At 38.1% G+C, this 7,317-nt stretch overlaps 1 pseudogene; it reads right to left on the reverse strand.

The window, feature by feature from the left end:
* Nucleotides 1-1,039: 1,039 nt before the first annotated feature.
* Nucleotides 1,040-7,004, reverse strand: LOC122061164 (annotated as a pseudogene).
* Between the last annotated feature and the right edge of the window lie 313 nt (nucleotides 7,005-7,317).

Raw genomic sequence — 7,317 nt, forward strand, 5'->3', positions numbered from 1 at the left:
CTGTCTTTTATATCGTAGAATTGTGTTTGCATATAAGGTACAGATTTTGTATGCATCACATTTTTGCATTATTTCCAATAAGTATTATGTTTGAATTTTTCCGTACGCGTATAAAACCGTTGTCCTTAACTCAGAAGTAGACCAAATTTATCAGAAACCCATGGAGAAAGGCCATTCAAATAGTCTTTAGACCCTGAACTTTTCCAGTTTGGAGGACAATAAACCACAAAAACCAAGGATGGTCTCAATGTCAAATTTCTTTTTCTGTAATCAATTGGACCACACTTGAGCTTATTGCCTTAACAGTATATTAAGTACAATGACTATCTAAAACCAATAACATGGAAAAATGCTCCTGGCCTTGAGTTGTATTGGCTTAGAGGAAATGCTCTTTTCTACAGAAGACTAAGAACATACAAAAATTTCACAGTTCAAGACACATTTGGTTCTTGATGTTCAAACCTGAACTCTACCTTGCATTTTGGCAAGCTGAGCCTGAATCTAGCCCAGTAAGAAAAACACTGGATGTGTTCAAAACATGCAAGAGCCATAGCTAGTTATAGATAGCTATTATAAATGACTGGACAAGTAACAAGATATCTTCCCATGAATCTCTTCAGAAGAGTGATACTCCAATCCTGTTAAGTCACATATATCTAGTTCCTTATTTCCTGCAAGGTGGGTGGCACAAATAATTATGGGTTGTCATGTAAGGTATCTCTACAATTTCACTAGAGGCCTTTTAGTACATAACTGTGTGAGTTTGGGTTTCTACTGTCCTTTTCTTTCCTCTGAATTGCAAGTGAAGCATAATGTGCTTATTTGCATCAATGGGGCATACTGCAAAAATCATACTAAACAGTAGGACTCTATTTCCAGAGTCTTCCCATTCCGTGTATATATCTTCTGATACTTCTCATAAATATAGGGAAGCAATCCCCAAGGGGATCATCTGATTCTATACTTCAATATATAGCTCATACACCTACGAATATTATCTGAAACTTATATATCTGCCACTATCATGTAACAAAAGGAATAACAGAAGAAAATACCATAAATCATATAATGAGAATGACAATCCTCTAAAAAGCCCTTATGCAGCAATAACAGATCCATAGTAAAACATTGTCAGTCATGGGTTATGTATATCCCACTGTACAATATCACTGCAACAAGAAGGAAGCCAGTACAAAAGAAAGAAAATGGGGGGAAGCTCTCAAAGTCTCAGTGTGAGATCTGGTTTTGATGAGTCTATTTCTGGTGGTGGAATCTCTGCCATAATATTTAAAGTCGAATTTCCACCCAATTCAAAGCCTGGATAAACAGCACCACCATCAGACACTTGTCGAAAACTTCCAGGCCAATACAACTCTGCATCATCATCCTCCGTGAACACCAGCAGGCCAAGGTACCCTTGCTCAAATCTTCCACCACCTCTGACCTCGGGGGTCGCTCTTGTGGTGCAAGGTTGTGAACTGAGGAGTGAGCTTTGATCCCAAGGGACCGGCATGCAGACCCATGTAGGGGCAAAGATGGCAGGCTGGCATACCTCTCGGAGAAGATTCCCATTCGCATGGCTCTCTTCGCAAGTGTCCTCTCCCTTTTGTGTGCATTCTGGTGACCACCTAGAGCCTGTGAGCTTAAGAACTTGCGCTGACAATAATTGCAAGAGAAAACTCTTGCTACAGAAACTGCTGGAGGATGGGCAGAAGCTTCACTACTACTCTCACTCATGCTCGATATTGAAAGCCCTACCGACTCGTTCCTGCCTCCAAAATCACTGTCATTGTTGTTGATGCTAAGAGTTAAATCAAGGGACATGGGCGTAGCACCCGGATGAGGCTTTATGAGATCTGTTAAGCGGGAAGAGGCATTGGTGGTATCCTTGGAGTGATCTGGGGGGTTTTCCAGGTTTGATACATCTGAAGCAACTTGGCTACTGATTTCTGATTCTTCTTCCACGGAGGCTTCTGCTTCAAAGTCAGAGTTAGGTGTTTTCATGTTTGTGTCTAACAAGATTTGAGAACTCATTTCCATTCAGGATGAGCTTCCTGTGGAGAGGATCAAGAAACTGATAGGCAGTTGTTGCTAGCTCTTCATCTGCATTTATCAGTATCAATGAACAATGATTCAGTTCTATCAAGTTAGCCATTTGTTCTGTATAAAAGGCAATGGAAATCCATTATCTTGGAAGTCCAGATCAAATAATTTAACCGGGAAGACCAAATAGGAAATACAAGCAAGAACACAGAGATAGGAATTCAACGCAAAACTTTCAGCAGATATTGGTGTCAGGCAAATGCCCCAGAATTTCCATCTTAGTATATGAGAAATCATAGGGACTCTTTAACAGATAAAATTTGGTTATTGAAAGAAAGAAGGGGGGGGGGGGGGGGGGAGGTGGAGATGAAAGATAACGTAGGGATGGGGAGACTCTTTTAGGATAAGCTATCTTCAAGGACCAATCTTCAAAATGTCATAGGTCCAAAGTTAAGTTAAATTTTCAATTAGATAATCCCCACCATCTAAGTGATCACAAACTCTTGCATAGAAAAAGGTAATAATAAACTATCCAGAAGGAAAGTCAACAATAGATCCTTTTAATGGGGAAACCCAACCATGGATGTGCACCATCACTAGTAAAACCCACAGCATGGATTATTTTACCAAAAGGAGACCTCCAAACTTAGAATACTTAGTAAAACTCTACCACAAAAAAAATCAACAAACAGTAGAACAAACTTCATCCCTTTGTCACTGTGTTCATCAATCCCAAAACACGCAACAGTTTAGATCAAACAAAATTAACGACTTATAAGTATTTATAAAGTTACGCATTGCAACCCTAATGGTAAAGTTGAAGTTCAAGGAGATCTGGGCCATGAAATCACCAATGCTTAGGTCTCTTTCAGAACTTCAAAGCTCTACTGAACCTTTTACAGACCTTCAAGATGGCCCTCTGTCTTAGATAAGTAGCAAGTCCTTAATTGTCTAACTCCCTTCCATTTCTAGCAGAAAGGTAATGTACATCCATTATAGTTTTCCTTGCAGCTTTAAAAGAAATGCAAAAGTTTTGAAGAAATGTAAAAATATTTAAGAATACTTGCCTACTTTAGGTAAACTCTTTCCCATATGGAAGATTTCAAGCATTGGAAGCCATTAAAGGCAGCTAATTAGATTAGGACTATCCATTCCATTTCATATTTTTCACACTGTGGAAGGGGGAGGAGATTGATACACAACTACTCATTTCGAATTTTACAACTGCCAAGTTGAGATCATGCTACAATCGTCATGCAATTGTATATGCATGAATGAGAAAGATCATGTGAACAGAGTGAGTAATTCAGATATTGGATAAAAAAGAAAAGGAAGAATAGGAAGCAAAAACTGGCTTGGTAAAGCAAGAAAGACAGATATAGTGAGAATAAATGACATAACTCATCCAACCCCTAATTCAAGTACTTTTGATTGGCTGCATGGATCCTGTTCCACCATTCCATTTTATAAGCTCTAAACCTGAAATCATATGATTTATGTTTAAATGAGTTTCATAATTGTAACAGCCTATAGATCATTTACTTAATCCTTCCCTTAAGGATGTTATTTATATGACAACAATTGCCGACTTGTAAAGAAAACAAACAAGTTGGTTAGCAATCATGTAAGCAGCACATGACCTTTTGACATCAAGCCTTCACCACCAGTGCACATCCCATTCTAGTGGCAGGTCAGGAGACTCTCCCTTAATCCTCTGATAAACTGAATAGTACGGATCCATTATATTTAGGTACCAGTGGACATACCACAAGGCCTAAACACACTAAACTTGATTTATTTTCGGCAATGTTCAACTTTGCATCACATGAAATTCTACCCTTTTTCTAATCCCCTAAGATAACATGAGTTTTTGTCCACCAAAACTGTGTTCCACCACCCGACAGTGGTTGATGTCAAAGAACAACAATGAAGAAGCCCCCACGAATACCAGAAATGGTGCCACTAGCTCATCTTCATGGGCCTCCTCCTTTTTCCTTTTTTTAATTATCATGTCAGCTAGGAGAATATCTATTGAACTTGACGAACATGGGACACACAATAAATGAGGTTAGCTACACTGCTACATGCAGAGGACATAAGAAAAACAAATATTTATACAATAAAATTTATATCTAGTCAAAACTAAACCAGAAGACTAATGTGTGTGTATATTGATAGAAGTATTCCAGTATGTATCAACTTATATGGTTAGTATCATTTAGTGAGTTCATCCTGTGCTTCTCAACAAATTTCTGCATTTGCATACATGGACTGCCAGCATTTTCTCGCTTTTTCTGTCTGCACCTCAGATCCTGATTCAAGGCAGCAGCATTTGTTTGCATGGGCAGCCAGGGCTTTCTTCTGGCCACTCCCCCAGAGTTGACCAGCTGGATGGGTAAGTAACTTTTGGCTTGTGCCAGACAGCATTTTCGGCTAACTTCCCATGCATCCAAACACTGCCATAATCTCTTCAAAACCAGAATGATCTCCTTTAAAATAACAAATAATTTCATGGGCCAGGTATGATTTCTTTAGAATGAAAAACAGGGCTATGTACCTTGAAATTAACTTTACCCACCCAAGGAGATCATTTATCATGGAACTGGTAGCAAGTGTTAAGAGTGGAACTCTAAAACCACATCTCCACATCTTTTTTTTCTTTTTTTTTTTTTGACACAAGGAAAAACTACCAATTAATTAGTTTACTCAGGAGACAAATCAACCTCAAATGGAAAAGAAAATCATGACTTGATGAAATATATTCGGAATCTAGAAACCCACAAAACAGAAAGAAGAATTGTAGCTCTCATTTTCTTGCTTCACAGTTAACAGTAGTGCAATAGAATCACATGCAGAATAAAATACCAACGCATTCTCTCGACCATGGAGAAGACATAGAAAGTAGTACAAAATCAGAAAAAGCAGAGATGCGAACAACAAATAGCCACTCATATTCCACAAACATTGTGTGGATGGGTGGATGGATGTGTAAATATACCCAGGAAGGAAACTTTATCCAAAGAATCAAACAGGATTGGAAATAAGACTTTCACTTTCCTCTTCTTGTTGAACCCGCAACAAAACAGACATAACAAGGGAGGTGATATGCATGATAGAACCTCATTGGATTCCCATTCAAATTTGACATTTCAACTTTGAAATAACAAATATCCAAGTTCATTGAGGCTTTTGCTGGACTCAAACCTTTTCTGTAACAAATTTCATTCTTTATCAAAATTTCGAGTCTGCCAATAGAGGAAAGACCAAACGATGCCACTACCTAACCCAAAAAATAGTCCTTAGCACTCATAATTTAAATTTGAAATGCAAAAGGCTGTGTAGCTCTTTTGTGGTGACAAAGAAGGATGAATAGCTAGTGAAGACACCAAAATCCATCAGAATAGATGTTTCAGGTCACAAGAAGATAATCAAGATACAATTGAGGTTCACTATTTGGGCCTTGCAGTGAACCAAATATATGAATCCATCAGATAACCATTCATGGAAATATTTACTAGAAAAAAACATTCTTAAGCTAATATATCAAACACTTATCAGACTTAAGTAAATTATAAATGCACGAACTTCACAGAGACTACTATTAAGGAAAACAACCATGCCAGCACTAATACGCGAAAGTGACTTCAGAATACCATTCTTAATCTTGCAAAGACAAATAATGGCTATACAGCTTAGTGATTCCTTTTCCCGTAAAATATATACAGCTTAGAAATCCGTAGTCCTAACTTTGAAAAAATCCTCATAAGTACCTGGGGAAACTTGATATGTAAACAGTATAAAGGAACACAATTGAAGAAAACAGAAACCACACAACAACTGAAATTTTTTATTTCATCATACTACCACTAAAAATTTTGAACCAAACAGTCTCCTTCCCCTGTACTATTTGCATGTTTCTCCAAAAAATTCAGTCCCCCTTCTATTCATTGCCAGGAGGGGCCTCAAATCTTTCAGAGAAGAGAAAAAATGCACCAAAAAGCAGATTATACACTATTAAACCAAACACAACATATCCAGAGAAAGAAAAGGAGCCATAGGAAGTTCATAGAAGCATTAGAAATGAAACAAATAGACCCAAATCATTAAAGCATAGAAAAAGGAGTCTACTATAGAAGCAACCCACAAATCATTACAACAAACTACATCTTTACCACCCAAATCAAAGCAACACAGCTCAATAGAACTCATATAGCTATTACTTCAAACAAGGCATCATCAAATGAAAGGGGAAATAAAAGAAAAATGAAACAACACCAACTCAATAAAGTCTAGAACGAAAGCTACTTCATACATACCATTTCGAAACTGTAGAGATCTTCAGTGGAGTTATAGCTATCTGGGTATGGTTGTTGATCATCAGGAGACAAATAGGCTTCTGGGTTTCTCTGCTTTTGCTGAATAGAGAGAAAGTGGAGGAAATAAAAAGGAATGAAAGGAAGATGAAATCATGAGAGAAAGGAGAAGATGGGTACTGGATAGTGAGTAGTGATGTTTAATTATGGGAAAAGCAGAGCTGGAAGAGGGGGGCGGGGCGCGATGGTGGGACGTCAGAGAAGTCAGAGAAAAAGTTGGAGTTGGATAAATTAAGAAGGAGAAAATGCACTCACCAGTCACCAAACTCACCACAGGCCACACTACTTTGCTTAATTTGGCCTCTTCAACTACAACAAAGAACAAATACCTTTTACTACTACATATGGGATAGACATATATGAGTCATCAGTCCCAGCGACAGGGGGAGAAGTATCTTTGGTGGGACTACTTCTGTTTGCTCTGTTCAGTTGTTTGTTTGCTTCCTCTCTCTCTCTTTCTCTCTCTACTGCAAGGGTGTTTCAGATAAGTCCATAATGCAACATGGGTAAGTTTCTCTTTCAGAATTTAGATTCACCATCACCTTCCTTCATGTCCCCATAATGCCTTTCTCCTACTTCCGTGTATGGCATGCTTGATTTCCCATGATACCATCACATCTCTCTCTCTCTCTCTCTCTCTCTCTCTAACTTCTTTTCCATTTAAGTTCAAACAATCTCTCTGCGAATCTGCCCAAACAAGGAGGGACAACTGGGTATTTTGGTCATTGAGAAGGTACTATTTCTTCTTCATTTAATTAATTAGTTACAGTACATGGTCTACTAAGGGAACAGAAACAAGGCTATTGAAACCTAAATGGGAACATGGCTGTTGGGTTTCAAATTCCTAATTTCCTATGCTGGAAGATGTTGTTTGTTTCCCTAAAAAAAACCTAAATTTGAA

The sequence above is a fragment of the Macadamia integrifolia genome, chromosome 14 (genome assembly GCF_013358625.1).
Source record: "Macadamia integrifolia cultivar HAES 741 chromosome 14, SCU_Mint_v3, whole genome shotgun sequence".
Classification (NCBI taxonomy): domain Eukaryota; kingdom Viridiplantae; phylum Streptophyta; class Magnoliopsida; order Proteales; family Proteaceae; genus Macadamia; species Macadamia integrifolia.